This window comes from Marmota marmota, unplaced genomic scaffold (assembly GCF_001458135.2).
Source record: "Marmota marmota marmota unplaced genomic scaffold, marMar, whole genome shotgun sequence".
Lineage (NCBI taxonomy): Eukaryota > Metazoa > Chordata > Mammalia > Rodentia > Sciuridae > Marmota > Marmota marmota.
Genome location: NW_026000221.1, coordinates 7,213,826 through 7,232,444, shown reverse-complemented (window position 1 = coordinate 7,232,444; position 18,619 = coordinate 7,213,826). Strand labels below are relative to the sequence as shown.

General features: G+C 39.3%; 1 non-coding gene across 1 annotated transcript; it reads left to right on the top strand.

The window, feature by feature from the left end:
• The first annotated feature begins 391 nt into the window (after positions 1-391).
• On the top strand, positions 392-501 carry LOC125613017. Its single transcript, XR_007343530.1, has one exon. It is a non-coding gene; the product is annotated as a small nucleolar RNA SNORA67 (small nucleolar RNA).
• Positions 502-18,619: the final 18,118 nt, after the last annotated feature.

Here is an 18,619-nt window from a genome sequence, read left to right as displayed (position 1 = left end):
CAAAATGTTAATGCTAAATAACTGTATTGCTGAAATTAAATTGAGCTGGACATAGTGATATGCACCTGTAATCTCAGCGCTCAGGAGGCAGGAGGAACACAAGTTTGAGGCCAGCTTCAGCAACTTAGTGAGTTCCTGTCTCAAAATAAATAAAAAGGGTTGAGGATGCAGCTCAGTGGTAGAGCACCTCTAGGTTCAATCCCCAGCACTTAAGAAAAAAAAAATGTAGCTACTCAGAAGACTGAAGCAAGAATATCATGAGTTTGAGGCCAGCCTTAGCAATTTATCTAGACTTTCTCAAAATAAAAAAGGCTGGGGATATAAGTGGAAGAACACTGCTAGATTCAATACCCTATGAAAGAAGGGGAAAAAGAGAGAAAAAATAACAATTATAAAAAGAGAATATCAAGTAGCAACTTGGAAGAAGACCTGGCATGCCTAAGGTCTTTGGGAAACAGAGGATACTTGATTTCTTTTGCCTTCCTTTGCCTACATGCATGTTTAATTCCCTCTAGATGGATCATATCCTTAATTCACAGCTGAATTTGCCATCTTTTGACATAGAAAAATTAAAAAATAAAAAGAGAATATCAAAATAGCTAAACCAAGGCTGAAAAGAGGTAAAGGTGTGTGCTTCTTCATGTTTGTGTATCCATGTGCACATGCATAGATATAAATAAACACACATGCAGAAATTCTAGGGAGCTTTCATTTTGAGCACTCTGTGACTGTGGCCCATCCTGGAACTTCACCAGAATATTCTTAATGCTGCTTAATTGTACACTTAAAAAATGATTAAAATGGTAAATTAATCCATGAAACACAGCTGAAGGCATCTGCATCTGACCATCCTTCCCCTGGACTGGCTTCAAAGCTGACACTGCTAAGCTCTGTTTTTCTGCTTCTCTAGTTTATGGCCCAACTTTCCTAAGTTGTTAGAGGTATGGGGCCATGCTCCCTTCTCCTCCATGCCACCAGATTCCTCCACACCACACCCACATTAAAGCTCACACACCTATTGCCCATCATGGGGCATCTAATGGTAATTGTAAGTTGTGTTTATGTATTAGTTTGGAAAACCCAATGCCACATGGCCTAAACCATAGATACAGTTACCAAACTTAACAAGATTTTTTCCAGGTATGGCAGCTTAAAAATGACATTCAAATCCAAGTTCTTAACATGCAATGGAATATACACAGACTTAAAAAGGAATAAAATTATTATGCATGCTACAACATGGATGAACCTTGAAAACATCATGCTAAGTCAAATAAGCCAAACACAAGAGGATAATATTGTATGATTCCACTTACATGAGGAAAATTCATAAGACAGATATATATTAAGTTACCAGGGGCTGGAGGGGTAGAAATAGGGAGTTGTTTTTTAGTGGGTACATAGTTTCAGTTTGGAATGATAAAAAGTTTGCCGAAATATGGTATTTGCACAACACTGTGAATGTTCTGTATACACTGGAGTTTGGGCAGAAGGAGTATACCATTTAATGTAGCCCCTTTGTGGGCTCAACAACTCCAAGATAATTTTGCCTCATTTGGAAATGGGCTGAAGTTTACAATCTTTCCCTTGGGTTGGACAGTTGGGAGGAGTGAGAGAAGCACAGATCTGCTTTGCTCCTTGTTTTCCCATCTAACTTCATTTCTACCCAGGATTCAGCAGGTTGCTTGCCTGGGTCAATCCTTTCCAAGGCAATTCAGGGCTGTTTTCTATCTAGGTCCTTTGCCCTTCGCCTTTGCAATTGCAAGGCTATTAGTTGGTCCTGGAATGGACCTGAAATCTTCTTACTGCACAGGGTGCAACACCACTGGTTATGGAAGCAACTTTTTTGTACTATCTCATCCTCTGCAGCTCAATCCTAAACCCCAAGCCCAGTTGCTCAGTGTGGGCTTTGTTCCAAAGTCAGAAAAAGCCAATCTTTTCATCTGCAGGTAGCAATTACAAAATTACACACAGGTGAGATTTTGCCAAGCCATCTCTGCCCAGCAGAAGATCCTGCAAAAAGAAATCAAGGTGCTTTCCCATACTCCTTGTGGGGGAAATCTGAAGCCCAAGTGCTGGAGGACAGAGGGTGCACCGTTCAGGTTCTTTGCCTGTGCAATTTGCAGATAGAAAAAATCTCAGTGCAGACAAAGAAACCACATGACACACTGTTGAATTAGGCTGTCTCCAACTTTGGGTGAAGACTGTTGGTCTGTTATGGGGTGGGGCTGGCCCTATGAGAAGCTAACCACAGGACCGCACTGCTGTGAGGTGGGAGGCAGTTCACTGTAGTAATCAGTGCTGCCTCTGTAGCTTTCCTCCTCTTCATTCAGGTGACTGGCCGCACTGTCACAGAATGTGACTTTACCCTCCCTACTGGTCTGAAGAGCAAAAAGGAAATTTCAGAAATCTGCCAAGCACTAATGAGAGCATCTGGAAATGGGTGCCCTTCAGCTAATGATTAAAATGAAGAGAAGAGGACCAATGTCATCGTCCACAAACCTGATGTTCCTTATAAGATCCAAATGGAAAAATATATATTCAAAATTTTGAACATTTAGAGTCTGGGTAAGAACAACATTCATATATGTGTATTACATATCTATATAACATATATATTTTTTTCAACATTTGTGTGTGTGTGTTATTCCAAATCATATTTGGCAAATCTCATTGACAATTAACACATTAAGTTTTAGTGGGGGTAAATAGTATTTGAAAATACCATTAGTAATAACTCAGAGCATGAAAAGTACTTGATTAAAACTTCCAACAGGTTAACTTGTGAAAAACAAAAATAAAGACTGTGGGTCTCCCTCCTTTGCCAGTGTGTTGGCTCTCACAACTGTTTACTCCCACATCTGTCCTCTTTCACAGCTCCCTTCTCTTCTGGCATGAGCAAGAATGGTTCTGGGGAAATTTATTCTTTATTAAGTATAGCACTGTCCTCGTTCTCTTCAAACAAAATGGGTTGTGAGTCATTTTACGCTGAGGTGAATAAATAGGAATGCTTTTAAAATTAGCAAATAACAGGAACCTGCACTTAAGCAGTTTCATAATCTAATTAGGAATGTTCCTTCCAGCTATTTTGTTCAAAACTACGGGTTTAAAACAAATAAATCTCAGTAAACTAGCTGTTCCTGGGGGATTTTTATTGGGTATATTGTACAGGACGCATGACCAGATTTACAGATTTCTGTATGTTTCTACTTATAAATAACACTAGCACATAAAAATGTTCTAAAATTAGATTGTGGGAGGGTTGTACAACTCTGCAAATACACTGAAACCACTGAGTTGTCCATTTACAGGGCAAATTTTATGGTATGTAAACTGTATCTCAGCAATGAAACTAAAAATATATATACAGAAGCAACAACAACAACAAACACTAGAGTGATTTGGAAACACAATTTGGCAATGGCTAGCAATGTTAAAGAGAGGCATATCCTAAGAACCTAGAATTCTACCTTAGAGAAACTCTCACAGAAACCCAAAGAAGCACATATAAGGAGAATGCTTATGGTAATATTCTTTGTAATAGTGAAAAACTGGAAACAATCTAGGTGACCTTCAGTAGGAGAATGCAGAAATACATGATGGTAGGTTCATATAATGGAACACTATAGAATATTCTAAATAATCAGCAAAACTACATGTATGAACCTGGGTAAATCTTGAAAACATAACTAGTGTAGGGGGGAGTATATTATAAAATGATATAGACAACCTGATACCATTTTCAAAGTTTTAAAATATGATACTATTTTAAATGAATATATACATTGGTGATGATAAACATTATTTGCCATGATTTCCTGTATGTTTGAAATAGTTCATAATCATTTTTTTTAATTAGCACACACTTGCAGTTAAGTGCTATAGACGTGCCTTACACATGCAGTGATTTGAGGAATAAAAAAAGATAAATAAATTAGAGAAATATGCTGGTAATAATATGTCTCTTTTTAAAAATCACCTACTATGTCAGTTGCTTCACTTACATTATCTTCAAAATTACCCATATTCCTGTGTGGTTAGTCTTATTATATCCAATATATGTCCCAGGAACGAGCTGCAGAAGTAATGTCCCTTACATCACAGGCAAGAGGATGATGGAGTCATGGAAATAGCCAGTGGTCTGACCAAAAAGCCTGATGGGTTTTATGCTCTGTCATTCAGCATCCCAATGTCTGCTTTTCCTGAGGATCTTAAAAGTTATCAGGAGCGTGGAGAGAACCAGAGCAATTTCAAAGTGAGAACCAGATAGAGCATGGTGAGGTTGCCCTAACTTTAGTCTTCTTTGTCTAGTCCAGGTAAGTCATGGCTGGGAGTCAAGAGCTAGTGTCCTAATTCCACTGTGCTGGTGTCTAGCTAACTCTTCTAGTTTTCAGGTTCTCCTTCAGAAGACTCAGAATGTGGCAGGAGCTTTCTAACATTTTCCAGCTATCTTATTACTTCTGAGTTTTAAGAACTAAGTCTCCATCAATTCTACAATGCCTTCCTTCTTTTGTTGTGCTTTCTTCTTGTCAGCTTTTGAACAAGCTTCTCTATCACCAACTGCATGGCTTTTGCAAATAGGGGTATCATAAACATAAATCTCTCCCAGTGCATCCTCTCCACATCTAGGGGAAAAGAGGATGGCAGTGTCCTTTGGCTCTGAACAAGAAGCCCACTAGGCTTGGCATGGTCATTTAAAGGATTCCTGTTTTGTTTTATTTATTTTTTTCTTCTCTCACACTAGATGATACATATGTTAAACAAAACACTTCTTTGATTTAAAGGGATGGATAAAAATGAGGGGAACAGGATAAGGAGAACTAGTGTTTATTTCCGGAAAACTAGTGTTGTATATGGTTCCTGTTGTATGTGCTCTTTTGTATTTTCAAAAGAAAAAATTTTGGTCAGCAAAGCAGGAAACATTGACTAAAGGAAACGGAGATTATACACTGTGATCTGTGAGCTTCAGAATTGGATAAATGTAGCAAAATTTATTTTTCATGCTCACATCATACTCTATGTAAACCTATGACACAGGATGCCATGTGTTTGATGAGAGCACAGTGGAGTAGCCACGTTTTCTGGAGTCAGTCTTAGTTCTGCCATTTATATGTTGGGTAACTTTGAACAAATTAGATAACATTTCCATGCCGCAGGTGCCTCATTTGCAAAATGGAAATCATAGTAATGACTACTCCTTAGTTGTGGAGAAATAATAAAGGTAAAACATTTGAGGCAGGGGGAGTAATGTATTCTTGGAAGTTGCTTTCTACCTGATCTTGCTAAGCAATTAGATGCAGATCTTGACAGTTGCCCTCTTTTCCCCTTTCAGGCCATATGGGTTACTTTCCTCTGAGAAGTTTGCCTATAGCTAAAGAGCAATCCATCTGCCACTTAAACAAGAGTAAATGTATTGCTTTCAAATTTAAAAAAGGAGAAAAGTAAAGATATGTGTGTAGACCAGCTTCACCTGGGTCTCATCTATCTGCCTCCTCCTACTTATAGCTAGGTGACTGATGCAATCGGATCTCTAGTCACTGGAGCAAGACGAGAGGATATTAGGGGCTGGTGCGCTAAGGGGAGATGACATAAGATCTGTAATTACTGCCCCAGCTGCTCTGTCAGAACAGAGTAGTTTGGATGTGAGGTGTCCCCCCAAAGCTCATGTGAGACAATGAAGCAATGGTCACAGATGAAATTATTAGATTATGAGAGCTTTGACCTTATTAGTGGATTGATCCATTTGCTGGATTAATACTTTACAGTGCTATGCTACTGGATGGTAATTGTGGGTGGGTAGGGTGTAGCTAGAGTAAGTAGGTCACTAGAGGCATGCCTTTGGGGTTTATATTTTGTTCCTGGAACCTCACATGTTCTGTCTGTCTCCTGGCTGCCAGAAGCTGAGCAACTTCCCTCCACCACACCATTCTGCCATGATGTTTTGCCTCACCTTGGGCCCAGAGCATTAACTGAACCTGTGAAACCATGAGCCAAAATACTTTTTCCTCCTCTGAGTTGTTCTTGTCAGATATTTCAGTCACTGAGACAAAAAGCTGACTAATACATGCTCCAATACTTTGTTCCACTGAGTTTTCCATTTGCTAAAGAATGAGGAGGCTGGGAGTTGGCCTCATTGCTAACAAGCCAAGGGAGGGAGGGGTGGGCTGCTCAAGGCCTAATTTCAGCTGCCATGGAAATTCTGGCACTGGTTAGTGTTCTGCTACGTGATTGGCATGGAGAGCAGATAATCCAGACTACCTAACAATTGGGTATTTAGAGGAACAATAGGTCCTGGTTATTAACCTTTTGCTGAGTTATTTCTTTTATTCTTCTTTGGACTGCCCCATTATGACTCAACCTATTTTTTGTGGTTATAGGAACCTACTCAACTTAAAAGATTTAATTTTGTTCCATTTAATTTTTAAAACAGACAATAAAATCAAATGCTTCAAAATTCAAAGGATACAATGAAGTGATCTGATCTCCATTCTCAAAGCCAAATAATATTACCAGTTCCTTGTGAGTTCTTCCAAAGATACTTTTTGCATATATAATCAGCCCTTTGTATTCATGGGTTCTGTATCTGTGGATTCCCAAATGCAGGTTGAAAAAATATTTTTTAAAATCGAGCCTGTATTGAATGTGTACAGACTATTCTTGTTATTATTCTTTAACACAGTATAACAACTATTTACATAGAATTCATATTAAATTAGGCATTATAAGTAATCTAGAGATGAATTAATATATCAGTAAATGCTTAGAAAAGGCCTTGCTGTATTAATAAGCACGTTCATATGAAATTTTTACAGATACTCCACAAAATTAGATCAATTTTTATTTCTACTAGGATGAGTCCCTGTTTTTCCAAATCCTTCTTGCTGAGGGCCATTGCTAAGTAAGAATGACGCATGGCATGACCCAGGTCATTTGCAGTGTCATTGCATGTAAGGTGACCTTGCTCAAGGATCAGGGCTGATCCGGGTTTAGGGCGGATCGGGGTTTAGGGCATTCCCGGTTTAGGACAATCCGGGTTTAAGGCGGTTCCAGGATTAAGGTGTACCCTGCTGGGAATAGGGCGTATCCTGCTGCCTCAGGCGCGCCTGCTCCTGAGTTCTCCTTGAGTTCTCGTGGGATTCAGAGAGTATTTGGGATTTTACCCAGAACGTGATTGGGGCCCGGAACGTGAATTCCCCCAGAAGGTGTTTGTAGAGTGCCGGTGTGAGTTCGGGAATAAAGAAGTGCTGTTTGAATCTACAAGGCTGTGAGTGGCTCGTGATTTTGTGCCCAGCCAGACTGTGGCATTTGGCGGCCCGTACGGGGAACTTCTGAAGCTTAGAGGTAAGTGAAATTGCTCGCCCCTGAGGAAGAGCGAAAGAATGGGTGAACATTTCAAAAAACAATGTGTTATTGTTTTGATTTATTTTGTTTTTATTTCAAGTTGCCTGTTCCTAGAACTTTCTCAGGCAAACTGGGGAAAATGGTTGACTCAAGGTTTGAAGTTGTTCGCCTCCGAGCAAGAGAAATTGTTAGAGGAAGGAGGCACCCCAGTGAGACCAAGAACAATTAGGGCATATGTTGATACAATACAAAAATGTAGCCCATGGCTTTTTAAAGACGAGTTAGTAAGTATATCAATGGGACCATCATGGTATCCTTTAGAAGGATTTTTCTTCAACAAGAAAGAGAGGGCTAGTTCTGTTTACTACATTTGTCTAAGATCTTGGTTTTTACAGACATCTGATTAATTTACAAAGCTAAAGTGTTAAAATATCAACCACTAAATATGAAATCAAGTACTCTTTACTTATTAAGTTCCATAAGGTAATATATTTAAACATTATGTGTATTTTCATAAATTGGTGAATGGAAAAATGTTTAATATTGCTTTGTGTCTGTGTCTTTGCTAAAACAAGGTTACTAAGAGTTAAGATTCTATCATGTGTAATTTATATACAAACAGTAGAAAAGTTTTCAGTTGGGTTTCAATTATAGTATTATAGTATCATAAAAAACATGAAAGTCTTTCATCTTATTAAAGTGGAGTAATTTGTCTAAATCAGAAATTTTATAAGAGTTGTTTCAAAATGTAAATTTATAAAAAGGGTTAACAGCTAGAAAAGAGGTATTAAAAGATTCAAGATGTGGAAATATATTTTAATATGGAAGGTTAAATAAAAAAATGTTTCTAGATGAGATAATCTCTGTGTGGTAAAGTTAAAAGTTTTAAAATGCCATTTAAAAAGATTTTGAGGAAACTAGACTTACTTTAAAGCTTGAGAAAAAAAAAGATATTTGTACATGGCAGATTGAGACAAAGCTTCTTAATGGANAAGCCTAGTTAATCGTAAAGGCATTACTTAAAAAAAAATGGGAAGATAATAGGATAAAAGATATTTAGATAAAGAAGATTAAAAATTTAAAGTGAGAAACTTTAAAGACTGAAGTATAGAAAGTTAAAAAGAAAAAAGATAAAGAAGATGTAGAAAGATAAAAAAGATGTAGGAAGACAATAATTTTAAACCTACAAAATAGGAAACAAAAGAAAACTAAGAGAAAAAAAAAGCAACTAAGGGTGAATGTACAAACCTTAGGAAAAAAAAAAAAACATTGCTTGTTGTTTAATTAATCAGAAGGGGGGAGATGCTGAGGGCCATTGCTAAGTAAGAATGATGCATGGCATGACCCAGGTCATTTGCAGTGTCATTGCATGTAAGGTGACCTTGCTCAAGGACCAGGGCTGATCCGGGTTTAGGGCGGATAGGGGTTTAGGGCATTCCCGGTTTAGGACAATCCGGGTTTAAGGCGGTTCCAGGATTAAGGTGTACCCTGCTGGGAATAGGGCGTATCCTGCTGCCTCAGGCGCGCCTGCTTCTTGAGTTCCCGTTGAGTTCTCGTGGGATTCAGAGAGAGTATTTGGGATTTCGCCCAGAACGTGAATTGGGCAGAGAATGTGAATTCCCCCAGAAGGTGTTTGTAGAGTGCCGGTGTGAGTTTGGGAATAAAGAGTTGCTGTTTGAATCTACAAGGCTGTGAGTGGCTCGTGATTTTGTGCCCAGCCAGACAGCGGCACCTTCTGAATGCATATTGCCAAATGTTTTAATTTTTGCTAATCTGCTGTTAGGCAAAAAATAATATCTCAAAAAATTATGTACCATTAAGTTTTGTTTTTTTTTTTTTAAAAAAAAAAAGGGTTTCATTCCATTTATTTATTTATTTAGTTCCTATTTTATAGCCACACCTGGAGTCTACACAGAGACTCTGGTGTGGGTTTTCACAAGATGGTCAGTGAATTCCTGATAAGGAGACTTGCTGAACAGTCTCTTTCTCTAGGTCGGGCTCAAATAAGCTGTAAGTCTTGGAGGTGGCCTTGGTGAAATTGCCCAAGGTGGCAGTGCAGCCGCTAGCAGAGTGTAGCAGTCATCAATACCAACCATCAGCAGCAGCTTCTTGGGCACAGGGGCTGAGACAATGCCAGTACCTCTGGGGGCAGGGATGAGCCATACCAGCACAGAACCACAGCGTCTTGTCATCTTGCTCCCAGGAGAAAGTCAATGATCTCAGACTCCTTAATGGGCAAAGTCCTCCAGAGACTTGATCTTCACGTCCTTGACCAGCAGCCCAACTTGGTGACTGGGATCCACTCCTTGTCTTCTGCCTGGCCTCCATGAGCCCCGCCGCCATGCCCTGGCCCCTACAGTTGCCTGCAGGAAGCCTCCATGGAAGCCAGACCAGGACTTCCCGCTGCACAAGTGTCATTGTTGTCACTAGTCATTTGGTGTTTTCCCAGAGAAGAAACCCATTAAAATTTTGATTGGAATTCTTTTTTTATGTGTGGCACTAGGGATTGAACCTAGGGGAGCTCTATCACTGAGCTACAAACCTACTCCTTAGTTTCCCAGGCTGCCCTTGACCATGCAGTCCTCCTGCCTCAGCCTCACAAGTCTCTGGGATTGTGCCACTGTAAGGGTCCGGCGAAGCGTCAGAGAAAGAGACCACCAAGTGACCACTCATGCAATTGGCAGAAGGGGATTTATTGAACCAGCATGCTGGGGCTCCATGCCCACTCGAGAAGGGAAAGCAGCCCAGAGCCCCGAGCAGGGGCTGAGCACTGCTTAAGTACACTTTTTGGGGGGAGGGCGGGGATTTTACATACATCACAGTCTCCTTTAACAAATCATCATACACCGCGGGAAAATCAAACAACAATTCCTAAACATGATTAGTTCATTCATTGGCGGGAACAGGTCGGGCGGGGGTGATAGGTCAGTTCTAAAGCGGGGTACACATTCAAACTGATTGGTCCAGGCCCTGCGATGCCTACGTGCAAGACCACACAGAGCCCTTAAGTTATTAAACAACCAGGCGATCAGGGGGAATATCTACTGGGCAGTTCGAGTATTGTCTTAACAGCTACAGGAATTTCAGGTTTTGCATGTAGCATAGGAACTTAACAATACCTAGTCCTTTACATTTTAACTCAGGCCTTGCAGCTTAGAAACTTTACAATGCCTGGTCTTTTACACTTTAACTTCAATTTCTTTTACCCTTACACCACCTTGACAGGCTATTAATTGGAATTTTTTTTTTTAAGTGAGTTTCAGCAACTTATCCTATGTTTTAGAGCCTTTGGAATTCCTTTTCTGTGAGGCATCTAATTCTGTGTGATGAGAACGATGAGCAGGTGAAGATGCCGGCACGTCTGCCCTGTGTTTACTTCCACTGAAATATCAATTCCACAAAGAGCAGCATCTACTTATGGGAGGGTGTTTATATGCTCTCAGGGTAAGTGCCATAATTGTCTGTTAGTAAACCTGTGTTGGGGAGTTGTTTACTACCTTAGAGGCAAGGACGGTAGAGAATTGGAATCAACTTTAAGAAATGGACATTTTTCTTAATTTGAACGTTATTTGAATTGTTTCTATAACGAATGAATTTTCCATCTTCTTCCAAAGGGTATTTCCACTGTAGTTTTTAAATGTTATTCCTGAATTTTCTAAGCACCATAATTGGTAGTACATATGGATATTTCTTGAGACTTGGACAATAAACAACTTTTGGCTAAAATTTGTTGACACCTTACTATAAATTTTAATCAATGAAAATACATTAAGATTTAAAATGAAAGAAAAATATTTATATAACACTAGCCCTTTATTTAGAGGATGAGGAAATAAAATATTTTTTATTTGAAAATACTTGGTTTTTATTCAATACTTGGTTAAGCTTGTCATTAGACTATCTATCGATATTTGTAACCAAATATTTTTCTGGAAAGCGTTAATTTTTTATAGCTTTCTAATGTTTCTAATATATAAGGCTATTCCTACTCTCACCTATATTTTTATTCAAAAATTGTTTTTATCAAGCACATACTATGCACCATATGCTTCTCAAGAGATCTAAACTACAAAGAGAAATACTACTGGGTCCCTGCCCTTAAGGAGTGTTTGGATAAGTGAAAAACACAAGCCAAATAAGTTTGGCCATAGACAAAGAAAACTCCATACGCCAAATATTGTGAAACACGTGGTCTCCCAACACCACAGGGATTAAGGTTTTGTTATGCCAGATTCATGGGACCCCAATAGACCTCAAGGAGCCGAATCTGATGCAATCACACAAGAGTCTTTATTGCAAGCTCGAGCCTGAACTCACAACTATTCCCGATGCAGTGGTCCCAGGGAGTGAGTCCTGGTCCTTTGTTCAGTGAGATTTTATAGGTTTTGGGGGATACTCTATACATCACAACATCACACAGCAAATCATTCTATACCGCAGGAAAATCAAACAACAACTCTTAACATTGATTAACACATTCACTGGCAAGAACAAGTTGGGCAGGGGTGATTGGTTAGTACAATAGGGGGATTCATTTGAACTGATTGGTTTAGGCCCCAAGGGGTGTACATGCTAAACTAAATGGTTTCCCAACATGTTATCAACCACCATAAACTACTTGGGGGGTCATCTGGCATCCCAGGTATTTTCCCTGTCTCATGATGATTGGAGGTTGCTAGGGGGGTTGCTATGGGCCCTCACCTAGCCTAACTGAGTCAGGGACACCTGGCGCCTCAGGCCTCTCCTGTTATTTACAGACAAACAACTCAGCAGGGTGGGTATGTGCTTAGGAGTGCTCTGTGAGTTTTTCCAAGGACAAACGTCATGTCCCTTCCTTAGGACTGGCCTTGAGGTAGAAGCTGCTGTTATTTACTTATTTTTTTAAATGGAGTCATCAGTTTCTCAGTTTCTACTACTGATGATGATGGCAGTAGTCTCACTACAGCAGGCACTGTGCTCAGCACTTTGTATGTACATTAACTGCTTAATATTTACAAAACCCAACGAGATCAGTGGTATACTTTTCTTTATACAAATCAGGGTCACCGATAAAAACAGGCCAAGTTGAGATATAAACCTAAGTCCATTTGGCTTGGACTCTGAGCCCTTCTAAAGAGTTTGGGCTTTGTAATTCCACAGGACTAGATTTTAACTCCAGCACCACACATTCTAGGTAAATTACTTAACCTCTATAAGCTTCAGTTTTTCTCCTCTGTAAATGAGGAATGATGCCATCTGCTTCCTCCCCGAATAGTTACCCTCCTTCCCTCCTTCTTCCTTGACAATACAACCCACCTCCAATAATTGCCAGAAAGTTCCACTCCTCAAGCCCTCAGTCGCCTTGCAGCAACACATGGCCTAGTCCTGGTCAATGGAACACAAGGGGGAAGTCAGAAAGAGGAACATTTCCTCCATAATAAAAAGAGTTGCTAGGAACCTGCATTCATTACCTAGGCTTGTCTGAAACCTGACATTATTCTAGCTAATTTGCAATCCCAAAGGAGGTTGTGATGGTTACAATGAGGATAGCTGCAGAAAGAACAGGCCTTGTTGACATTCCTAAGCCAAGGTCATCATGGAAATAGGAGACAGTAAATTTTCTTCATTATTTAAACCACTTTTAATTGGACATTCAGTTACTCATAGATACACCAAGTTTACTGGGTTTTAAATGAGCTAATTGGGCACAAAGCCCCTAATCCAACACTTGTCTCAGGAAAGCAGGGGGCTGAAACTCCAAATCTCTGTTCTTGTGTTCTGATGATAGAAAATTTAAAGTCAGACACCAGAAGTCATGCAAGAGAACTTTATTAGAAGTGAAAATGAAGTGAAAGAAAAGTGAGGCTTAAGCAAAAAGGACTCTCAAGGGAGAGAGTGGGCCGAGACAGTGCTGTCCCCAGATTTTGTTACTCTTTGATGTTTACCAGGAGAACTGGGGACCACCGTGTCTGTACTCTTTGCCAATCGGGTGTTCAACTTCTCCTTCACATTGGGCGGTGGAATTTTTGACCTTAGTTGGTGTAAGCAAAAATAGCCAACAGGGTTTCAGCACCATTATGAAAACACAAATAACCCAGACGGAAGCAGACCTCAAATGGATCATCAAGTTTCCTTTATTCCGCAGCAGAGACCATCAGTCAGGCACTGGAGGGCCTCATTTTCTAGGTGTAGGAATGGCCCTCAGTTACAGAGGGGCTCTGAGTTTTGTAGTTTATAATGAGGGTGATTTAATTATTGGAGACTGAAGGAGGATGTGTCGGTTTGGGCAGTCGGGAAAGAACTTGTAAAATGCCAGGAACCCATTGTCACTGGGAAAAGCTCAGAACTCCATGTTCACTGTTTATCTTCTTCCCCTGGGGCCCACTGTTACCCAGAGCTTCACTGTTTGCTTTTCTCCTTCTAGGCCATTGTCAGTGGGAAAGGTCCAGGGCCTAGCATTTCAGTATCCACCTCCTCCCTCAGGACCCATTGTGGTTGGGATGGAATGAATGTTTGCTTTTGGTAGAGATGCTGGGGATAAACCCAGGAAGGAATAACAGTTTGCTTTTATCGATCTGGGCCCACTGTTACTGGGAAAGGATTTACTGGGAGAGGTTTAATGTTTGGCTAATTTTCCTCCCTCCTCCAGAGGCACACCAAATTTCTGTTTTTCCCAGGGGCTGTCTTGTAGGAATACTATTTTCTATAACCCTTCAGTTGGTCCTCTTCGGAACTGTCATGGTGGCCATCCTATTTAGGGGGGCTTCATCTACCAGTCAATCCCATGTTAATGTGGGCACAGAGGTTACCTTAATGCACCTGCATACTAAAGGAATCTTCCTTCCAAGACAATTGGAGACACTTGTAGCCATAATTCATAGCTTTTCATCTACATCAATGGATCCTGTCAAGAGTTAGTCCCATTAGTTCTTTTCTCTTGATATATGTCCCAATTAGCTCTTTTTGCTTCTGTTTATTTTCTACAAATTAACTACCACCCTTTGCTTTCTCATCTACTTTGGAAGTAGTTTAAAGAAGGACCCTAAAGTAATTTAAAGAACACTTGTGACCTTGCCTGTAGTTCACTGCTCATTGTTAGCTACTACCTAACACCCTGGCAAACAGTGCTCAGTAACAGAGGTTTTTATAATCTTGGATATGTTATCTAAGCATGGCTTTTTTGTAGTTTTTGATCATTAGCAAGATGTGGAGGGTTTCTTTCTTTTTAATAATCATTTCCAAATCTACCATATCTAAGCATATAAATATAGTCGTGCACCACATAATGAAATTCTGGTCAACAATGAATAGCACATGTCATGGTGATCCCATTAGATTGTGATGGAGCTGAAAAATTGCTATTGCTGAGTGACACTGTAGCTTTCACAACATTGTAGCACAACACATTTCTCAGGTGTTTGCAGTGATGCTGGTGTAAATAAATCTACAGTGCTGCCAGTCACATAAAAGCATAGCACATGCAATTACATATAGTACCTGATTGTTGATAATAAGTTACTAAGTTACAAGTTTTCTAATACTGTACTGTACTTTATATCATTATTTTAGAGTGTGTTCCTTCTACTGATAAAAGAACTTGTTAATTGTAAAACAGTCTGCTGTGCCATGCAAATAGCTGCCTCATACATCTCATGTTTACTATGTCTCTTGATTGCATTAAGAAGCAATCTACTGCCTAGGTTTGTGCAAGCACACTCTATGGTGTCCACACAATGACATAATCACCTAATGACATATTTCTTGCCATATCCCCTTCATTATGTGATGCATGACTATAATATATAAACCAAGTAGTTGATGCTGGTTGGCTTCTCAAGAAATTAAACATGCAGCAAGGTAACAGATGAGTTAGCACAGAGCATTAAACTATTAGATGAGCTTCTGGGTCAATAATTAATTTGTTTTTCAGATCTATTCAAGTTATTATTCAAGGTCTATAACTTGTATTAAAGGATTGCAGGCATGCACATTAAATGATTTTCATTTGTTTTAAAAGTTAAAGTAATATACAAAGGACTGGCAATAACATACTTATAGTGGATCGAGTTGGGCTTTTCATTCATAGCTGGAAACATGTATCAAGGGAGACCAAGAGGCATCTCTGTGAAAGTGTGTTAGAAGAACTTGTATAGGATTCAGGCTTTTGTTGGGTAATTTAGGGAAGGGTCTAAGTTGGTGAAAGGTTGTTCTATATTGGATGTTGTATGAAAGTAAGGGCAATTTCTATGATTGAATCTCTCAAAAAATCTTATCTACAGTGAGGAGAGATTAGAAAAAGAATAAAGTTGTAATTGTCTAATAAATATCAGACAATCATTTTAGCCAAGAGACCCCTCTCTTGCTTGATATTTTGCATGTGACATGCTGACTTTATTTTTCTGTACAAAGACAAAGTTATGAAGGGCCTTCTTTTGTCAAGGTCTTCAAGTAACCTTGTGTGAGGTTGATAATCTCTGAGATGATTTATATCTAATGGGAGAGTAGCATAGCTAGCATATGGTGAGTTTCTGAATGCCAGGGTCTGTTGTCTTTGTTTTCTTCTCAATGCAAAGTGAAGCAATGTAAGATGCACACCTGCTTTTCTATATGTAATGCTGCACTTCAAAATTTATACTGAGAATCAATAAGGTAATGGTATATTATTATAAAGGTAGCAAACCCTGTTGTTTCTATTAATAGTCTACATTGGGGATGTTCTGCAATTCTTGATTTAAGTAGACTGGTTTAATGAAGTCAGGGACTCCTCCAACAATAGCAGAAAAATGTTTCCTGAAAAGGGTGGAGCCTCAGACTAACCATTCCTTCATCCTGGTACAAAACATACAAAGGGAATTTCTGTTGTATGATTTAGTCATTCCACAATCATCTTTTGGCAATAAGATTTAAGCAATCATCCTTAGTTTAAAAGAAAACCCATTGTTTACTTTTTAAAAACTCTTTGTCCTAAGTTTCTCTTAGTTTCTTTTCTTACAAAGTCAAGATTTTTAAAGATCATGATAATAAGTTGGGGATTAATATTCAAGGATATTAAAAATCATAGATGAACTTCAGTTATGTTCGGGTTTTAGAAATATTTGGAGGGGTGGGTACCAGGGATTGAACTCAGGGGCCCATGACCACAAAGCCACATCCCAGCCCTATTTTATATTTTTTTTAGAGACAAGGTCTCACTGAGTTGCTAAGCACTTCACCTTTGCTGAGGCTGGCTTTGAACTCCCGATCCTCCTGAGCTCCTGGGATTACAGGTATATGCTGGGGCATGCGGATTCAGTTCTAGAAATATTTCAATGCCATGAAAGTTATAGTTAGAGTCTAGAATATAAGTTGAAAAAATAAGCCATATAGGAAAAAGTCAAAGAGACATTTAATAAAAGTATTTTAGTAAATGACATTTCTAAAAAGAAATATTTAAGATAGTATATTTTGTGTAAATGCAGAATGACAGGTGCAGACCTCAACAGATTCAGGGAAGTGGATTCAGTGGATTTGAGCCCTGTAGGGACTTATTTATTTTCTGGATGCAAAAATGGCCATTAGTTACAGAGGGGATTTTGGTTTTTCAGGGTGCAATTAGGGTGGTTTCATCATTGGAACTTTTGGGTATGCTGTTCGGATAGTCAGCGGCTTATTATGTAGGTTAAAACTTTTAAGTCAGGAGGGCAGCTATAAAAGGTTAAAGTTATTGTTACTTGGAGAGGTAGGAGTCCAGATTATGAGTGAGGGTATTTCTATTTCTTTTTCTGGAATTTACTGTCTCCCAGAGTTTCAATATTTGCCTCCTTCCTCCAGGGCCCATTGTTCAGTATGTACTGTGTGTCCTTTTAGGACTAAGAGGTTTAATAACTAAACAAAATAGGTACAAAAACTCTTTATATCTCTTGCATAACACCCCTAATATATGTAATTCTAAGTAAGAATTTTATTATTTCATTTTTGTTGCAAAAATCATTCTCTTTTCCAGAAAAGCAATATAAACACATATAATTGTATTGTCTTTCCTGAGGGAACTCTTGAGCATGTCAGTTTAGGGCTCTCTCACTGTTGTTTTTCTTCTTTTGTGCCTATCTATCCTAATAAGGCATTAGGATATTAGGTTTTCCCCTTCTCTCCTGGATCATATTCCACTTGCCCTTGTTTAACCAGTAAGAATTTAAAATCTATCTTAATTAATAATCTTGAATTAATATGCATACATGCAGCTCAGTAGTAATCTGCTTTGTCATATGCCCAGGATGAAAATCAAGAAGAGTAGCATTTTGAAGCTGTTGACCTGACGTGTCCTGTTGGGAAAGCTCTTATGTGGCATAGAGGAAGTTGGGCCTCTGCTATCGATGTGGCTCTGTGGATCTCAAGATACTCATCAGTGGGAGATAAACGTAAAAACATTATTGCTAGCTGGGCATGGTGGCACACACCTGTAATCCCAGCTACTCAGTGAAAGGAATGTGAGGAACTGGGAAACGGGCGAGCAAGAACTAAAAGAAAGAGACCAGGCAGAGATGGCAAATTAAAGGCACATCTTTCCATAAATGGAGAGAGGCAAAATAGGCTTGAGGTTCCGAACTTTGATGGGGCAGACTCAGGGATTAGAGCAAGGTTCTCCTGTGGCAGTTAAGGGTGGGGTTGGTATGAAGGAGTGGTGAGCCCTTCTCAGAAAGGCCCTTGGACAGGAAAGAAAAATTTTTTCTTAAAATGGCAGCTGTCACTTAAGATGGCCATCCAGATGCTAAGCAAGGACCTTACACTCAGGAGGCTGAGGCAGGAGGAGAGCAAGTTTGAAGCCTGCCTTAGCAAATGAGAGAGGCCCTAAGCAACTCAACAAGACCCTGTCTCTAAATAAAATATAAAAAGGGCAGAGGATGTGGCCCATTTGGTTTAGCACTCCTAGGTTTAATCCCTGGGAAGAGAAAGAAGGAAAAGGAGAAGGAGGAGGAGGAGTTTTAAACTCTAGATTTCAGGTGAGGCTTAAGAATTTGCATTTCCAAAGAAAGGTTGGGTATTTTATGAAAATCAAAGGGAAATCAGTAGAATAAAGGAGAGGGACCAGGGGGAGAGAAGAGAGGAAGGCAAGGAAAAGTACTAAGGAGTGATATTGACCAAATATTTTGTGTGCATGTACTATAAGTAAAATCAAACCCCACCATTTTATACAATGATAATGTACCAAGGGAAAATATATGGGGCATAAAATACATCATGATTTCTGGTTAAAAAAAAATCTCATTTTTAAGTTGCCAGTTGCTGCTCATACAGCTGATACAGAACCAAACCATTACTC